General features: G+C 47.8%; 1 protein-coding gene across 2 annotated transcripts in view; it reads right to left on the bottom strand.

Annotated features, from left to right (window-relative positions):
- PPP1R16B (protein phosphatase 1 regulatory subunit 16B) overlaps positions 1 to 18470 on the bottom strand; it is a 100981-nt gene extending 82511 nt beyond the window's left edge. Inside the window, exons 1-2 of one of the 2 annotated variants that reach the window (XM_080684090.1) lie at positions 17085 to 17125; positions 16834 to 16904 (exon numbers count right to left, since the gene is read on the bottom strand). The gene's annotated coding sequence lies outside the window, so the exon portion shown is untranslated. Of the gene's footprint in view, positions 1 to 16833; positions 16905 to 17084; positions 17126 to 18361 lie in introns of those variants that run through there. The other variant, XM_080684089.1, reaches the window with a different exon arrangement.
- Between the last annotated feature and the right edge of the window lie 344 nt (positions 18471 to 18814).

Genomic DNA, 18814 nt, shown 5'->3' with positions numbered 1-18814 from the left:
CCCAGCATGGGGATAAAAACCCAGCTGGCCTCTCTCTGAACTGCATGGCCATATTGTGATTATAGGGACTAGGCCTTAACAAAAGCCATGAGGGAAAGGATTACCTTTGTTCCAAGTCTCTAGAGAACAGAGTTGGGATCATGGACAGACAAAATGAAGACGTAGGATCAGCCTGACATGAAGAAATTATCTCATGTTAACGATTCAACAAAGCCCAGCCATGGCACGATGCAGGGGTCCCCACCCTCAAGAACCCCATGGCCAGTAAGGAGATTGCTGAGAAAGAAGGTCTGTATAGGGGTGTAGGTGGGACTTGCCCAGTGAGCCCCAATCCTGGCCTGGCAGACAGATCATCTGCACTAGCAGCAAGCACTCTATCATGTGTACTTGCAGTCCAGCACTTGGTATCCACCAGGCTAGGCAGCCTGTTAGAACCATTCCAAGTAGATACTGATTGATGGTGTTTTGGATCCGTTCTGCCTGTGAAGGTGATACAGCTTTCTCAGGCTCAGCTCCAGGAAAACTTCAAAGGAAGCCACAGCTCGAACAGGTGAAGGAAAACCCATGAACACATCAGTCTTCCACGCTGAGCTTCTCCCCGAGAACCTGAAACTACAGAGAGGCCCACACACTTGTGGGTAAGAATGCCAGTGTGTGGGAGGCTGCAGGGGACAGAACGAAGGTGCCAAGGATGGGGCACACACGAGGCTGACACGATATCTACGAATACATTAGTCAGTCACAGTGACAGTGCTAAACCAAACAGCCAGCCTTCTAAAGAAGCTTATGTAATAGCTAAGCACAGGGAAATGAGAGTCGAATTACATATACTGTTTCTCCGGCTTGGAGGACTGTGGTCCACTCCCTCCCTTTGCAGGGAGACAAATACTCCCTTTACAGCTGGAGGGATCATTTTCCAAAGGAGGCTACACGCCCTCCTGAGTTACTCATTTAGTAAAGGGGACAGTCACTCACATTGGCTAAGCCTGGAGTGGCCTATCTCCTCTGTCTCCCTCTCTGAGCAGGACACCCTTGGCCCAACTTTGGTGTGCTGTGCCAGCTCTTTGTTTTGGCTACTTGCAGCACTGTGAGGGCAGGGGTTATGAGGCCATGTATGATAGCAGGAGGAACGAGAGTTTGATTGATTGGTAATGCCTGCCACAGATAAAGGAGTGGGAAGTGGCTGTGTGCACACTGAGTGTGCAACTCTATTCTACATCACGCTTACCTAAACTTGGATTTCAATACTTGCCTTTGCCCCATTGTTCAAAATCCTCTAGTCTTAAACACAAACATCTAGAAAGTTATTAGAGTGAGTGGAAGTGCCCCTCAAATCCTAGTATATCAGCCAAACAACAACTCAAAATTGTCATGGCCGCAATGATAGATATAGATTCAAAAATAGCTTAGGTTCTAATAGGAATTTATCCAGTAACTTACACTAGGGGTAGAATGAAGAATTGTAGTCCATCCCCTTGAGTTAATTAGATCCAGGTTCTAAGAAGCTGCCATCTTTACTTGAGCCAACTCAAGTAAAGGAAAGCAGCCCCTGCAGCTGACTGCCACCTCTCCCAACTCTGTCCCTGGAGAGCAGGGAGATAAGCATTCTGGATGGGGTCCATTCTTGAAGGGGGAGGGACAAAGGCACTACAACCAGCTATGGATCACTGTCTTGTCCTTTCCAAGCATCTTGGACCCCAAACCATTACCAACATAAAGGTACCCCTAGCAAGCTATCTCTTCCCTTTTAGCCAGGGGTGTTCTTAGCCAATCAGGAAGTAGCTGGGATGGGAATTTTAAAAAGCTTTTCATATTGTTTGTTCACTGATGTTTAGAGATTAATTCCAATGGAACAAGGACAATAAAAACCACAGAATTGGACTCAAAGGAGAGAGTCCTCCACTAGAGGAAGAAAGAATGAGGAGGGGAAGAATTAGAACAATGCAGAGAATGGATACCAATTAACTGCACAGCCAGTAAGTGGTGGAGCTGGGATTTGAACCCAGGTCTGCTTAATCCCAAAGCCTATGTATATAAAAGAAGAAGAAGAAGGAGGAGGAGGAGGAGGAGGAGGAGGAGGAGGAGGAGGAGGAGGAGGAGGAGGAGAAGGAGGAGGAGGAAGAAGGAGAAGAAGGAGGAGGAGGAGGAGGAACTAGGAAAAACACACACACAAAAAAAACACATCAGTGCTTTAAAAGATCTGCCCCATGAAATGCAAGGAGATTTCAGAAAATCTATAGTATTCATGATCAGGGAGATAAGAGGACATTTTTAAAAATATTTTTTTATTGATTTCAGAGAGGAAGGGAGAGGGAGAAAGAAATAGAAAAATCAATAATGAAAGAGAATCATTGATCAACTGCCTCCTGCACAGATCGACTGCCTCCTGCACACCCCACACTGGGAATTGAGCCCACAACCTGGGCATGTGCCCTGACTGGGAATCGAACCATGATCTCCTGGTTCATAGGTCAACACTCAACCATGGAGCCACACTAGGAGAGCTAAGAGGACATGTTGACTAAGAAACCAGACAGATCAATTTGTAATTGAACAAATACTTGTTGAAGTCAGTATAGAATAAAACATGTGCTTAATGAAACTAAAGATAAGCATCACAGAATCTATAAAACATGTAAGTGAAATGAACCCAGAGATAAAGAAGGCAGGGTGATAATGGCAGCTTCTGTGCACAGCACAGCTTCCACGTGTCAAGCTCTTCACATGTAACCATCTCTTGAAATCATTGCCCCAACTCTGCGCTGCTCAAAGAGGAAAAAGCTGATGCTCAGAGAGGTTAAGGAATTTGTAACTTGCACTGATGTTCCAGTTGGTGGCTAGTCGCTCTTCTGATTGGTCTGTGCCTGGGCCATGATGGGTAAGTATTTTGAATAGCTCCCCTGCTTAAAAATAAACAAACAAACAAACAAAATGCCAGACAGGAAAGATAGCCCACAGGAGCACAACTGAGAGCAACAAGAGGAATCCTTGAAGGAGAATAAATGAAATCTATGCAGAGTGAGGATAACAGTGAAGCCATAACTTCCCCTACTATTGGAGCTGCCATCACCCTTTGGAGGCGTAAGCAGGAAATATCTGTATCTCATCCTAAATTTCCTAAAATCTGCCTTCCAAACCCCTGTAGGCTCAGCCCCCTATCACCAGTATCCTTTCCTTGGTGAGCACTTTCTCATTTTCTACTTCACCCAAACCAGATTCATAATAGCATATCCTCATAACAGCAACTGTCCTCTGTGCTCTATTCTCTGAGTGATGAAACTGTCAATAGAATAAGTCAGGAAGTTCCCAGATGCTCTGCATTTTGGTATGAATTTTCCACCCAATATGCAGTCTTTGAAGTCTCTGAGTACTGGATTTGTGACCTGCCAGGTCACCACGCAGAGAAAAGCAAGCTGCAGTAGACTGCCTTTACATTGCTTCGGTTCCTTCCCACTTTGATCTCCAGCCAAAGTTCCTTCACTTTGATTCCCTCCTCTTGGATCCTCTTGGATGTAAGAACTCCAAGCATACCTCTGCCTCCCCTTTGACCAGCTTTATTTCCATTGAACATGGTACATTCTTTGTAAGCCACAGAGTCACTCCCATGAAAGCGCTGTTACCATCACAATTGAATTTATCTCCTCATTTTGAAATCTCCGGTTCACTTTGTTAGCCACTTTGGTCTACACTCAGATATCTGGGGTCCTAATATTATTTCAATCATCTCACTCATCATTTTCTCCAGCAAATTACTGAACATCCTATTTTATACCTGATGTTACCGATTAACTAATTTCAGAAAATTTTCTCCCCTAATACACTTCTATTTTCAATTTAAAGCCACATTCATTTAGTCAATAAATACTTATTGCCATCTACTATGTGCTAAGCAATAAAATGGGGGGGGCAGCTCTAAGGGTCTCTTTTTCTTTAGTTATATATTCTTTTTTTTAATTGATTGGGGTGACGTTGGTCAACATGAACATAGGTTTCATGTGTGGGTTTCTATGTTACAAGTATATATTCTTTTTTTAATTTAAATGGTTTATTGTTTAAATTATTGCATATATTTCCCTTTCCCCCCATTGCTGAGGGTCTCTTAATGAGCAAAATTATTTGCCAGAAAGGCTCTGCTTCTAGTAATGGCAAAGTAGCTCTTAGAAGACGTCCCCTCTCACATATAACTATTATAAATTCTGGAGAAAGAAAGAGAGAGAGAGGGGGGGGGTATTGAAAGGCATTTGATTTGTTCAGCAACAAACATACATAAACTGGAGGGAGTTAACACTTGAAAGAAAGAAACGGCAATAGGTGATGTCCCTATTTTTATAGCTTTTGAACCGAGGACAGGCCCAAGTCAATGTTGCACATGGACTACAATTTGGATAGAAATCTTCATTCTTAATTTTTGAGGAATTAGAGGACAGGGTTCATGTAACTACAGCTGGAAAGTAAGGAGAGACATCCCAGAAAAGAGTCACAGAACAGTAGCCCCATATTCTGAATATATATTCTGCCCAAATTTCCATGAATGATGCATCTATAGGGCAGGTTTCAAACAGCCCAACTAAGGCTAACTGAACTAAAGAAAGATTTCAGCTAATGCCCACTCAAGAGAAATTGAGTTTAGAATTTGAGTTTGGTAAATAAATAAATAAATAAATAAATCAATCAATCAATCAATCAATCAATCAATCATTACTGTTTTGAGAAATCAAGAGTCTCTCTTCAAGTCTCATTCACAATACTCATGATGTAATACAAAATTACTAGGGAAAAAATGTTTTAAACAAACAGAAAAAGGTGGCCCAAACTCAAGAAGGAAGATACTCAATAGAGATCTACCCCAAGAGGACCCAAGATGTTAGAGTTAACAGATAAGAATCTTAAAGTTGCTATTATAATTTTGCTCAAGGGTATAAAGGAAAATATGCTTGTAATAAATGAACAAACAGGAAGTGTCAGCCACTGCATAGAAACTACAAAAAGAACAAAACTATTAATCAGATCAGCTAAATCCCCACCAACACCTTCCTCTGCATGGTGAGCTGTGCTTTTCACCAGGGACACTTACACAGCGCTAATACTGACTTCAATGGCTTTTTGTGGTTTTTTTTTTAGCACTTGCCAAGTACAAGGTATTGGGCAAGTTTTGGAAAGCTAATATACAATACAAAATCTTAAGTTCTGGTCACAAAAAAAAACCATCTTTTTATCTGACAGCATCTGTCTATTAGTTATAGGACACACACACACACACACACACACACACACACACACACACACGGCACTTCTCATGTCCTCCCTTCTCTTTCAGGTCTTAAATCAGAAGAAGAAATTGAAGTCCTGCCATAGCCTCTTTCCAGCTCTCAGATAACTCCTGATGGAGCCATTTGCCCCACCAAAAGCACAGAGGAATGAGGGTGAGGGGCAGGCTGTCAGGTTTGATACACCCCACATTCTCCTTCCACAGCAAAGGTACCCTCCACTAGATGATTAGACAGACCAATTCTGTAAAAACCTCTAGGTACAGAAATAAAAGGGAGTCCATGGGGACGCACTGGCCACTGTAACATCTCTTTCATCCAGTTTCATTAACAGGTGTTTAGCTTTTTCAAAACCTGGTAAGAAAGAGATTCTCAAACTTGGCTACATGTTGGAAACACTGGAGATGCTGAGGACATATATTAAGATCACAGAGCAAACCACTATATATCCACCAAAATGGCCCAAAAATGGTTTTACATCAGAAAATAGCAACTGTTGGCAAGATTCTCATACACTGGGAATATATAAATTGATATAGCCACTTTTAGAACTTCTCAGCAATATCTTGTGAAGCTGAGCATACACACACCTTATATCCCAGCAATTTCATTCCTAGGAATGTGTCCAACAGAAATTTCTATATACACTTTCCAACGGCATTTACAAGAATTTAATAGCACTGTTTATAACAGTCCCAAGGTATAAACTGTCCAAAATGCCCACCAACAGTAGTCTAGAAAAGAATTATGGTGTATTCACACAAGGGAACATTGTGAACGAGAAATGAGAATGAGCAATATACAATTGAACTCTCACAAGGAGCCAAATACACACACATACAAATACATGATATATGATTCCGTTTATGTAAAACTCAGTAGCAAGCAAAACTGATCTATGTTATTAATCAGGATAGTGATTTTGGGGTGAGAGTGACTGGAAAATGACATAAGGGGTACTTCTGGGATACTGGTAATATTTGTGTGTGTGTGTGTGTGTGTGTGTGTGTGTGTTTGTTTTAGCAGGATATGTGTTACAGAGGCATGTTCAGTTTGTGAAAAATCCATCCTTTATTTGTCTTACCTTAACTCATTAAAAATTTTTAAAATATTGATGCCTGGGTCCCACCTCCAGAGAGTCTAGTTTAATTGATCTGAGGTGCAACCAGGCATTAAAATTTTTAAAAGCTCCCCTGGTGGGTCTACCGTGCATCCAAGAACCACTGTGTTAGAACTTGGCAACCCTCCCTACTATTTCTTGGATCAGAAAGTGCCGCTGTTTCTCTAGAAAGACTAAAGCAGATGTTTTTTGTGGAACACGGGTAGCTCCAGGGGAGGTTAATAGGCGTTTCATGGAAAAAGAAGTCCATCATCAAATGTTTAATTTTTTAAAATTCTAATTATCAACTGCATTTCTAGAGCTAAGTGCTTTATCTACACGATCTCATTTAATCCTCCCAATGAGCCTATGATAAAGGTGCTATTGATCTCTATTTTACAGAAGGGTAAACCAAAACCCAGTGGGTAATTGCCAAGGTCATACAGCCAGTAAGCAGCGGGGCTATGATTCACATCCACATGGGCCTTGACACTGCAGCCCACGCTCGTTACCACTGTCCTCATCTGCCTCTCTGGGCAGTACTTGGCTGTAGGACTGAACCCAGCTTTTACTAGGCTAAGGTGAGTGGCGGGTTATACAGCATTCCCCAAAGTGGTTTCTTCGTTTCCACCCCTTACCTTCCAACCCACCATCCACACCACTGGCACATTTTTTCATTCTGAAACCAAGTCTGATTCTGTATTTCCATTGTAGGGAAGCATTTAATCTCTGTTGCCTATAGGGTCAAGTCTAAACTCCTCAGCCTAATGGTTCAGGCCATCTAGTGTGTGGCTTTGACATTTTAACTTTATCTCTGGCCATCCTAATGTTCCAAACTCACTAAACTCTCAATTTCCCAGCTACACTGAATAGTCTGATGGGTTCACATCTCTGCAATGGTCCCCACCATTTGCTGAGACCCTGCTATGTGTCAGGGTCTACACATAAATTAACTTTACTCTCCACAATGAGCCATTTTAAACAGGTATCATTATCCCCAGTGGATAGATTAGAAAGTAGGGGCTCATCTTGACATGGCCAATGTCATAACTCATAAGTGACAGAACCCAGATTTAGATTTCTCTGCTACAAAGCCCATGCAGGTTTCACTACCGCACATCCACCCTCCTCACCTTCATTCATGCTGTTCCATGGAGTGGCAATACCCTTCTTTCTCTCCACCTGGCAATCTCTTCTCTGTTCTTCGAGAGCTAGTGTGAGTGCTGTAATAATCCTATCTGTCATCTCTTAAGTGCTTCCCAGGCACCATGCTCAGCACTTGACTTGCCTTGTCTCATTTACACGGTGTCTCAATGCTCTTTTTATTCCCTCTGAATTGTTCTTTATCTGCCCTGTGCCAAATGGGTTTCTTTCTCCTCTCTAGTTCCAAGGCATGTGACCACATCTCTATGGTGGCGCTCAGCACCTTCAGTAATTGTTAGTTTCCAATCTGACTCTTCCATTGGACAAGATCAGTGTTTTCTGATGGTCTTAGGCAACCCTGCGGGTCGTGACCCACAGGTTGAGAACCACTGCTGTAGAGCCTAAGACATCGGAAAACACAGATATTTACATTACAATTCATTAATAGTAGCAAAATTACAGGTATGAAGTAGCAACGAAATAATTTTATGGTTGGGGGTCACCACAACATGAGGAACTGTATTAAAGGGTCGCGGCATTAGGAAGGTTGAGAACCACTGGACTAGATGCTCTTGAATGACAAGGCATATACGTTATTCACCTATACATCCTGCTAGAGAGCCATCCAGCATATGGTAGGTATTTCAAAAATGAGAGAGTTGTCAGAAGGTGGGAGACCTTGAGACTGAAAATTCACAGATTTTTCCATCAATTCTGTCACAGGGAGCGGTCCTTGGGTTTGGAACCAGAGCTGTAGCATCAAACAGACAAAATAGACCTGGCTGCTGGCGGAAGAGGTCACACTGAGGGCCAGACCCAGGACACACCTCACCTGGCTCCCACCTTGCCTTCCATGAAAGGAAGGGATGGGATTGCCCCTGGCTTCACGGTCTCTTCAACTCTAAATGCTTTTTCATTGGCTCCACACATCCTGCTTAGGTGATGTGTTGTAAAATAATGGTTAGGCCCAATCCACAGCACTGTTTAAGAAATTCTCAACTGCTCCTTGCCTTGTGCTGTTCTTAAGACACCCCAGTGAATGAAGATCTCCAGGACAGGTGGCCCAGAGAAAATGAATATTTAAGGTGTGGCTCCCCAAAGGTGAGTAGATTAGCTGATCATACCCCTTGCTAAATAGATCTATTCTTTTTTAGTTGGAGGCCCCTTTACAAGAAAAGAGCCATCTTTGATGATCACTCATCGCATTGAACACCCTTTCAGTATACCTGGTCTACAATGGGTGCTGTTCAGAGCACACCGCCTTGTAACTGGGATAACAAGCCTGTACATGCCACCAACGTCCAAACTCTATGAGCTCCAAGGCTGTCGATTTTTAAAGCCAGTCCCTGCTCCTTTGCTCTCACTCTTACTGGACTAACATGCATTTGCCCAGGTATGAGTGATCGGTAAGCACTCCCAGCTGCAAACTCAGCTGGGTTTCTGCACAGCCTCCTTCAAACAAATCCCTTTAGGAAACAGGGGAGCCACCAAAGAGACTATTTCAAAATTAGTTGTCCCTTCCTAACTGCCCACCTCTTCTACTGCCCCCACTAAAGGTTAGCTGCATGATTTTTTGTCTTCTAATCAAGTCATTTTCTTTTGAGGATTTCAAGTCCCACCCCACCCCCATCATAATGTATATTGTATTTTAAGAATTCATTTGTGATATTCATGAAGATAAGAGTTTACCAGACAAAAAGTTAGCTTCTTTATGCATTCCTTTAGCATGCTTGAACCACACTGTCTTTCTCTTTTTTGTTGTTGTTGTTGTTAATCCTCACCTGAGGATATCTTTCTATTGGTTTTTAGAGAGTGGAAGGGATGGGGAGAGACAGAGAGAAACATCGATGTGAGAGAGACACATTGATTGGTTGCCTCCTACAAACCCCAGGACCAGGGCCAGGCATGGAGCCTGAAACCGAGGTACCTGCCCTTGACGGAACCCTTCCCTCTGTGGGCCGACGCTCTATCCACTGAGCCAAACCGGCTAGGGTTTCTCTTATTTTTATTTGGCCAAGTCTTTGATTACTCCAAGAGACAGGGATCAGTGTGAGGGCAGAAACTGGTTTAATATAATTTTATGTCTTTCATTTCAACCAGAAAGTCAGATAAAATGTAGCTCTTAAATATGTAATAATCTTTATGTAGGCAAAATTTGAATTACTATGGAACCTGACTCAGAAACATGTTTTCCATTTTATTCTATCAGACTGGCAAAACTTAAAGTTAGTTAATACTCAGCATTGGAAAGGGGGATGTATTCCCACATACTGTTGATGGAATAGAAATTGGTTTGGCCTCTTGGGAAGACAATTTGACAATGTCTGTCATAGCTCAAATTGCAGGAAGTTTTCCTTATAGATAAAATCATGCCAGTGTACAAAGATAGACACTGTGCAAGCAAGGATGTTGTAGCATCCTACACTAGTAGCAGGAGAAAGCTGGAAACAATCTCAACTGTCAGCAAGGAAGTAGAAATAAATTATGGTAAAGTTTTATTGCTGGAATATCATGTAGCCTTAGAGACTGAGGCATATATCTGTGTGCTGACATGTGTTAAGATAAATTAGTTGAAAAAAGGAAGTTTCAGAAGAGTGATCTATAGATGTGTTAAAAAGAAAAAAAAAGATAAACATGTAAATGAATATGGGTCTGTCTATGTATAAGAAATGTATGGAAAGGTACATAAAGCATTCAGGAATTTCTTCTGGGCGAGGTGGGGGGGAAACGAGTGGCTGGTGGTAATGTTTGGGGAAATATCACTTTCCATTTTCCACATTTTCATGCTGTTTAAATTTTAATAATGCATTTGTATTCTTTTGTAATTAAAAAGCATAAAATACAGCAATAAGAAAACAAAAGCTGGATTTTATATGTTAAAAAAAACTAATGAAAATCCAGAGGCAATTGTCCCTATTTCTTTAAAAGGCAAGAGGCGATGTCTATAAGGTGACCTTTGCTCTCTGCCCAGTCCGTGGGATTGCCTATGGTGACTACACAGTTCCACAAGGGACGTGGAGATGGCGACAGTCACCGAGAAGGGCCAAGAGCCCTGAAGAGAGTAGGTATGAGAATGTGTGCCTTCTCCTTGCACTTGGACCACAGGAAATGAAGCCAGTTCGGACTGAGACTCTGAACCATCCTAGGAGCCAAGAAATTCTGAGAACTCCTCAGGATGGCCCAAACACTAGGGCCTCTACCCAAGAAGCAAAGGCTAGGGATGCCTAGGTATGTAAAGACACACGTGATGTGGGTGAACCAAACAACGGCTCCGGCCAGCAGGGACATCAGCGGCGCAGGGCTCTGCTCACCTATCCCCTCTGCTCTGAAGCCACCTGTGACTCCCAGGGGCGGACTCTGCTGATACTAATGTAATAATAATAGTTGAGATGTACATCCTACGTGCCAGGCAGAGGCTAAATGGTCAATCATATCATCTCATGCTACTATTATTCCTATGTTACACAGCGGGAAACTGAAGCTTAGTGAAGTTAAGCAAGTAACTTGCTCAAGTTTGTAGTAAGTAATGGAGGCAGAAATCAAACCCAGGTCTGACTCCAGAGCCAGCCAACGTCACTGCTAGCCTTCCCCCATTTGGGGAAGAACTAAAAAAGGGCACTCCCTCAGAGTACAGACACAGAGAGCCATAGCATTTTCATTCAAAGAAAAGCCAGAGACTATAATGATCACGTGCAAGGGCTTTGAAGCCAGATGATCTGGGTTCAAATCTTTGCTCTGCCACTTACTGGCTGTGTGGCCTGTGGAAAGTCACTGAACCTCTCTGTGCCTCACTTTCCTCTGCAGCACAATCAGCAATAATGCCACCCCTGAGAGTTGCTAGAAGGACTAAAGAGCTAAAAAGACAGTGATCAGCTCATAATAAGCAACAAATGCTAACAATTATTATTCATATTTTTTTTAAAGATGCCCTTTCTTCCAGGCAGATGCAAGTCTGCAGGGTGCAGAGTTTGGCAGGTGGAGCAGACTAGGTTTCAGCCTCTCCCTCAGTCAGGTGCCATCAGGGAGTATATGACTCTACAGCCTTACACTAGTCCTGCTGAGCAATTACCTCCCATGCACTGCCAGTTCTTCCTCCTGGCTACCTCTCTCCTAGCCTGGCACACTTTTAAAAAATATGGATTCCCAGGGCCCCATCCTGGCCGGTTCTAATCCAGGTGGGTTGGGCTAGGGCCCAAAAGTCCTCCCCGCCCCCCAAAAAATTTTTAATTAATTAATTAATTTAACTAAAACAAATAAAAAGCCCCAGGTGACCCAGAAAGAGTATGTTCCGGACACACATTTCTGGAAGCACTAGAAGCACCTCACACTTTGCTCTGGCTGGTTCACTTGCTCCTTGAGAGCCAGCAGCCATCCTTTCACACTCGGTCCCAGGCCGGGGCCCTGGACAAGGCGCACAGTAAATACGTGACTCTGCAAGCCAGCCAGCAGAGCAGGTGGCTGCGCACACAGGCACGACAGGCTGGGTTTCCTCTCGCGCTTGAGTGGGTTGCACCAGGGACCCCTCACCTTGGGATTCCCCAGACCCTTGCTACTCAAAGTGCAGTGGACAGATCAGCGGAAGGGCTTCCCCTGGGAGCTTGTTAGAAATGCAGGCCCTCAGTCCCCACACGTACTGAATCAGAGTCTGCTTCTTACAGGAACCCCAAGACGATTCATGAGCAAGTTTGAGACATCTACCTGAGATCCCTTCCCCCATCATAATAAACTCTGACAATGTGCACCTCTACCCGGTCCAAAGGCTCTTTGGGGATAATCTTTTCCTTCAAACTCCCAGAGAGCCCAAGAATGACACAGCCTGATCCTTTCAATAGCCCAGCTCCAATCTCAGCAGCCAGCCTGGGGCTCACGGTGAACCTTTGCTTTAATCAGTTATTTATTTCAAGGCCCAATTAAAATACACCTTCTTAATACATTGAAAGGGAGAGAACAACTGCAGCCTTTACAATTCCGGGGTGTAAAACATTCCCTTCTTTTGCACAGAGTCGTGACTCCTGCTTCCCTAGCCAAAGCCATCCAAAGACATCCGATGGCCCAAAGAAAACAAGCAATGTCTTCCGGTTGGCCAAGCTTTGAGTGATTGGGCAGATTTCACACTGCAGCTCGACCTCATTAATCCAAGGCCTATCACAGTGCTGTAAATGTCAGTGGAAAATAGCCATTCAGTGGGTTTCCTTCATTCCACCAGAAAGGGAAAAAACAGGAAGCTGACAGCAGCTGTGCCCCAACTTGGCAGATCCCAAGGGCCCAGCTGACAGGGCGTTCCTTGTCAGCACCTATGTTCCCCTGCCCCGGCCTGCTTGTCCAGATAAAGGTGGGTCCTGTATCTACATGAGCAAAATGCAGTGGTGATTGCAATTCAGATCATTCAGGCCCCCAAGCACCTGCTTGGGAAGGAAAACTGTGTGAATTTCTTTGGCCTGAATTACCAATTGGCTGATCATCATTCAGATCCATCTAAACCTCTTCTTCCCATTCAAAATGTCCTGCAAGCCAAACCTCTGGGACTCCAGGGGACATAAGGTGTTCCAAGACCTCATTCATCTCTTTAATGCATATTGATTGTCTCCTGTGTGCCGGGCATCATGCTGGGCAGCCAGGGACACAGAGATGAGTGAATTAGACACAGTCACTGACCTTATGGGGTTTATAGTCCAGTCTAGGCTTTCTCAGCCTTGGCACTATTGGCATTTGGGATCATACCATTCTTTGTTGTGGGGACTATCGTAGGCACTATAGGATATTAGCAGCATTCCTGGCCTCAACCCACTAGATGCCATAGCACCCCTCCCCAGTGGTAACAACCAAAAGTGTCTCCAGATATTGTCACATTCCCCCTGGGGAACCAAACTGCCCCTAGTGGAGAACCGCTGGCCTAGTGGATGAGACAGACTAAAAGAGTAATGACCACAAATAACCACCTAATCACAATTTTGATAAGTACCATGGAGGAAAATGTGGGTACTACATCAATATTATCTACAACTTGGAAGCCAGCATTACAAATTACAAATCCTTATGATAACTCTGAATGATCTCTATATACCATATGGTCTATATGATCTGTATTCCAGATGAAGAAACTGAGGCTCAAGGGGATGAAGAAATTGTCCAAGGCCAAAAAGCCAGTAAAAGGCAGGGTCAGGATTTGAACCTTGGCTTTAAACTCTGCCTCTCATGGAAAAGGAAAAGGGTATGTGGTTACATGATACTCTGACCAGCCATCTAAAAGGCTCATTCCTTCCTGGGGTCACTGTGGAGCTCAACCACCTGCTACATTAATCAAGCTACAAACTGCCTACGTCAAGCCATGTTTGTGGGACACTGGGCCGAGGAATGCGGCCTGAACTCTGAGACACCCAAGAACCCCTCCCCCTTGCCAAGGGCCTGCAATAGGACCTTCCCAAAAGTCAGCGCCGGGGGAGAATGGGGCAGTCCCCATCCCCAGACAACCAGAGCACACCCCACAGAGACCCATCTCCAAGGTGCCTACTGCCCACATCCAAGGATGCACACACGGTGAAAAAACCCAGACATTCTACAATCAGCTTTAGGTATTCACAAGGCGCATAAGTTGAGGTGGCTCAGGATAGCACATAACGACTTTGGAGACCCCCCAGATATGAATTCCTACCACGTATAAGCTGCATGCCTTTTGCAAATCACCTCATCCTTTGTGCCTCAGTTTCCCCCTCTGTGCAATGGGGGATAAATGGGTCCACTTCAATGAGCTGGTGTGAGGATTCAACGGCAATGCAAGCCAAGATTCTGGACAGTGACCACCACCCAGAAAAGCACTTGTACAATATTCTGATCAATAAAGAAGCTGGACCATGACACTTTCTCTAACCCCAGCCCCTTCCTTCAGATAAGAAACTGAGTCCCAGGAAGACAGAAACAGATACAGGAGTATCTCATCTCAGGAAGCATCTCAGGAAGAAGGAGGGGACCTCTGTGCTTCCTGGGTAGGAGGAAAAGGAAGGGACAGTTAATATATTAGCAAATGAGCACAGCACGGCCCTTCCTCTCAGGCAGAAGTTAATCCTAGACTCTCTCGGGCTGCAAGGTACCTGCTTCGGGTCAGCGAGTGTTTAATCATTCGGGACCCCTTGGCAGGACAGCCTCTGCCTAGCGCCCTGGCTCTGCCTGCTGCCCCAGCCTCCACGTGCTCCAGTGGTAACTCCCCACTGCTCGCAAAGACAGCAAGCCTCCGTGCCTTTGCACAAGTTCTCTCCGCTCAGGCTGCCTACCCCTCGATTACCCACCACCAGGAAAATTGTCTCTGAAGGGCTCAAGTGGGTTCCCACAGCAAACTTTGCCCACCTGCTATTGGTCATCACAGACTAATAATAACAGCAACTAACATTTGCAATCATGGATTAACATCTAAAAGGCCCTGAGCTACATTTCTTACCCTTGTGGTCTCCCTTTTTCTCCTCACATCACCACCCTTAGGTAGGTAGCTGATCTCTTGAGAGGTCAGGCATCTGTCCATCACCACCCAGCTACAAGATGGCAGAGTCAGGAATGAAACCTGTAGGCTGGCCTGAGCCCACCTGTTCACCCATCGCTCTATTTTTCACTCCTCTTCCTGCCGGTGAAACTGTTATCCCTTGCTATCTGTTGGGGACAGTGGCCTCACTATCTATTTCCAGGCCTGCCTCTCCCTCATAGAGAAAGAACTCTGAGAGCTGCCTTATTCATCTTGAAATCCCTTGCTAAGCACAAAATCTAGAAGGAAGTAAACATCTGTTGAATAAATCAATGAATCCTGAAAAAATGGCAGCCAGGTGAGAAAGGCTCAGTCACAGACTTCCTGTGGACAGGCCATGCCATCCTGATAGCTAGAGGCAGAAGAGGTCTAACTGCCCCAGACCGCAGGCAGTGGGAGCCCAATGCATGGGAGGAAACGGTGGTGAGGTGACAAGAAGCACTTCCTGCATTCCTGCCCACACCAGGTGCTGTACTAAGCACTTTCTGGGTGTTATGGTCTCACAGAATCCTCACAACCCCATGAAGTCAGCATTACGATTACTCCCATTTAACAGATGAGAAAATCAGGCCTGAGAGAGAGTGAATAATTTACCCAAGGTCACAGAGCTTTTAAGCATAGAGCTACAATTTGTGCTTATCGGTGCACAAGACCCAGGAGAACACCCCCACCCCAGCCAGGTCCCCTGCCGGGTCCGTTGCTCTTCATACTTTGTAGCTTTCTATAGGCAGCAGGCTTGTCCAAGCCCTCCTTGAAGCCCAGTCTCTAAGATGTGCTCAGGATAAAGAAGGTCGCCTGGTCTCTGCTGGAAGAATGCCAGCTGGGTCCCACTATACACCAAGTCCTCTGTGCTAGGTTGGGGGTGGAGAGTGAGGTCGGGTGGGGGTCCTGAGGGTCCAAGCACAGCACATGAATCCAGGTATGTGCCTTCTGCGACCTACAAAACTAGGCTGGCTGCAGCCTCTGGGGGTCAGAGAAAGCTCACTCTGGATGATGGAGCAGGTTTTAGGAGGAACCTGGGGCCCTAGTTTCCAAAGAGTCCTAAGAGGCTCCGCAGGGAGGTCTGGCCTTGGGGGAAAACCCACCTTCCTGTCAGCAACCTCTGAGCCCTGTGGCTCAGGCTCCCAAACAGACTTAACTAGGTTAGAGTTTAACTCCACTCCAGCATCAATTACCCGAGACATGGAGGCTGAGCATGCATTGGCCTTGCCTGCCATGTCCTTCCACGCCAAGGAGGATTGAGAGAGCACCAGGGGCAAGGAGCCAGATAGGAGTCACAGGAATGTCTCAGAGGGAGTAACGCAAAGAGGGGTTGGAAGGATCAAGTGGTCTTCCTATAGGAATGTTCCAGAGGCTGGGAAGAGCCAGGACCAGAGAGGGGTCAGGAAGGTTCCAGGGTTGGGGACACTGCTGGGTAGGCTCCATTGGACAGCAAGGTGCAAAGTTGAACATCCAGAGTGGCCTGGTTGACCTCTGACCGCCAACATCCTGGCGGGGGTGGGAGAGAAGGGGCTGGGGATTTGTGTGGGAAGGCCCAGTGCAGGCTGCCTGCTGAAAAGACTCACGAGCGCCCACCAGCTGCCTGCAAGCTGCCTCTTTATGACAAAGCAAGGGAGGGAGATGTGGAAACTCCCAGCCCCTGCAGAACCACCCACCGAGGCTCCACTTCTGCTCCTGCCTAAAAGGAGAGACACGCCCCACTCAAAACCAGGAGGAAAGGCGCCAGCATTTACTTAGGAGCACTCCTGCCATGCTCCACTGCACCAAGCACTTCCACGGGGCCTCTCACCCATCCCCCAAAGGCTGGTTCTTACCCCCATTTCCTAGAGGCAACTGAGGCTCCCAAGAGGCCAAGTGCCTCGCCCTCGGGCAGACAGCTGGTCACCTGCGGAGTTAAAAAGCTTTATTACCAGCCTAGGAGGGAGTCTCCCAGACGGAGGGGTTTTCTCGCTGCTGCACCAGCCGCAGGAAATGGCAGGGCACACGGGGAAGTACCCCCGCGGGCCCAGGCGGCTAACGGCAGGCCCCTTCCCGAGAAAGCGCTGGGGGAAAGGGTGCCTGGTACCTCTGGGCCCGGGTCCTCCACAGAGGGCGATTCAGAGGCGGCACCTGGTGCCCGGGGCCGCGGGGAGCTGGTGGGCTTTTCTGAAGGCGAGAACAGGGGCCCATTATGTGGACTCCAATCACATGGGCGCGCAAGCGGCTCGGCTTTCGGTTCTGAGAAGCGCTTATGCAGCCGCGTCTCACCCTCAGCGCCCGAGGTGCGCGGGAGCGCCGGGTCCCAGGCTCCCGGGAGGCCAGATTCAGAGCTCACCGAGGCTCAGTTATCCGCCCAGGGCTGGGAGCTGCATCATCAGCATCTCCAGTGTGTCTGGGCCCGGGCTGGGGGAGGAGGAGCAGGGAAGGAAGGAGTCTGCATCAGGGAAGCAGGCGGCAGCGAGCGCCTCTCCTCCCTGCTCTCCACTTGGGGATGTCTGGCAGCTCAACCTGGGCGCTCCGGATGACCTTGGGGAGACCCCCCCTGCGCGACCTCTCTGAGGCGGGCTGCACAGTGTCAGCCCATCCTAGGCGCTCGGGGGCGCTCCTCCGGCGGAGTCGAAGCGCGGGACTCAGGAGGAGAGCAGCGCGCCAGGCGCGAGGACCCAGCAGCCAGGACGCTGGGGCCCTTTGGAGAGGCCGGGCGCGCCTCTCCCTGGGCAGAACCACGCGCGGGGTCTCCCCGGGCCGGCGGGCTGGGTCAGTGGGATCCCGCGGCGGGTGGGGCGGCACGTGGGGTCGCCTGCCCCTGGGGACCTTTCCCGCCTGAGCAAGAGTGCTCCCTGCGCCTGGCCGCTGCCTCGGGGACCAAGCGCCGCCACGCGAGGGGGCGGCGCCCCCAAGCCGGGCCCGAGCCTGGGTTCCAGGCTGTTTGGTGCTGGTTGTAGCTCCCGATTACCGGTATTGAGCTCCCCGGCAGACAGCGACCCGAGAGTCCAGAACCAGCCTAAACCCCCCTGCCCGCTCCACCATCGGGCCACCGCGACCCCAGCCGACAACCTGCCAATGCGCCCTCCCCCCCACCCCGGCCTCGTCTTGGCGCGCAAGACCCGAGAGAACGCCCCCACCCCAGCCGGCCTCCTTGGCCTTGCGCTCCCCGTCCCCGCCTTTACAGCGTCCCTCTTCCCCTGCCCCGGCCCCCCGCCCCCCAATTATCTTAAGCCGCCGGCCCTTGGCCAGAGCGCCACTCACACCCCCAACCAGGCTGTCAGAGGCCGGGACCACCTCCCCGCCGCCAACCTCAACCCTCGCCCGCGGGGTCAGCCCACAGAGCGCAGCAGGGAGGCGGCGCCGCTGGGAACTCACCCGCTCTCCCGAGCCCTGCTCGGGCGGCTCCCGCCCCGGCTCCGTCGGTCGGTCGGTCCCCGAGCCGCGGCTGCCCGAGAGGCGACTGAAGCCGGCTCTGCTCCCCGCGAGGCTCCGCGCCGCCCTCGCTCCTCCCCCAAGGCGGGGCCTGAGCTCCCGAGCGGGTGGGCGCGCTCCGCCCCGCCCGCCCGGACAGGCTGTCCAGGGAGTGCGCGGGGTCCAGGCGCTCTAAGGTGGGGGCCCCTCCTCACAGCAGCTGGAAATGCAAGGGAGTTGGGACGCAGCCAGGCTTTGGAGGAGTTTTCCTTATGGTCGCCCCCCCTTCCCGCCGCCGCCACCACCTTTGAAAAGGGAAGCCCAGGACTGGGTCCTTGCTCCCATTTGACGGAGGGCACCGGGAAGGCCAGGGAGGAGCCCACGGCCACCCAGAATCAGCACAGAGCCGGGAATTCG

The sequence above is a fragment of the Plecotus auritus genome (assembly GCF_963455305.1).
Source record: "Plecotus auritus genome assembly, chromosome: 8".
Classification (NCBI taxonomy): domain Eukaryota; kingdom Metazoa; phylum Chordata; class Mammalia; order Chiroptera; family Vespertilionidae; genus Plecotus; species Plecotus auritus.
This window is presented reverse-complemented; position numbering and strand designations above follow the sequence as displayed.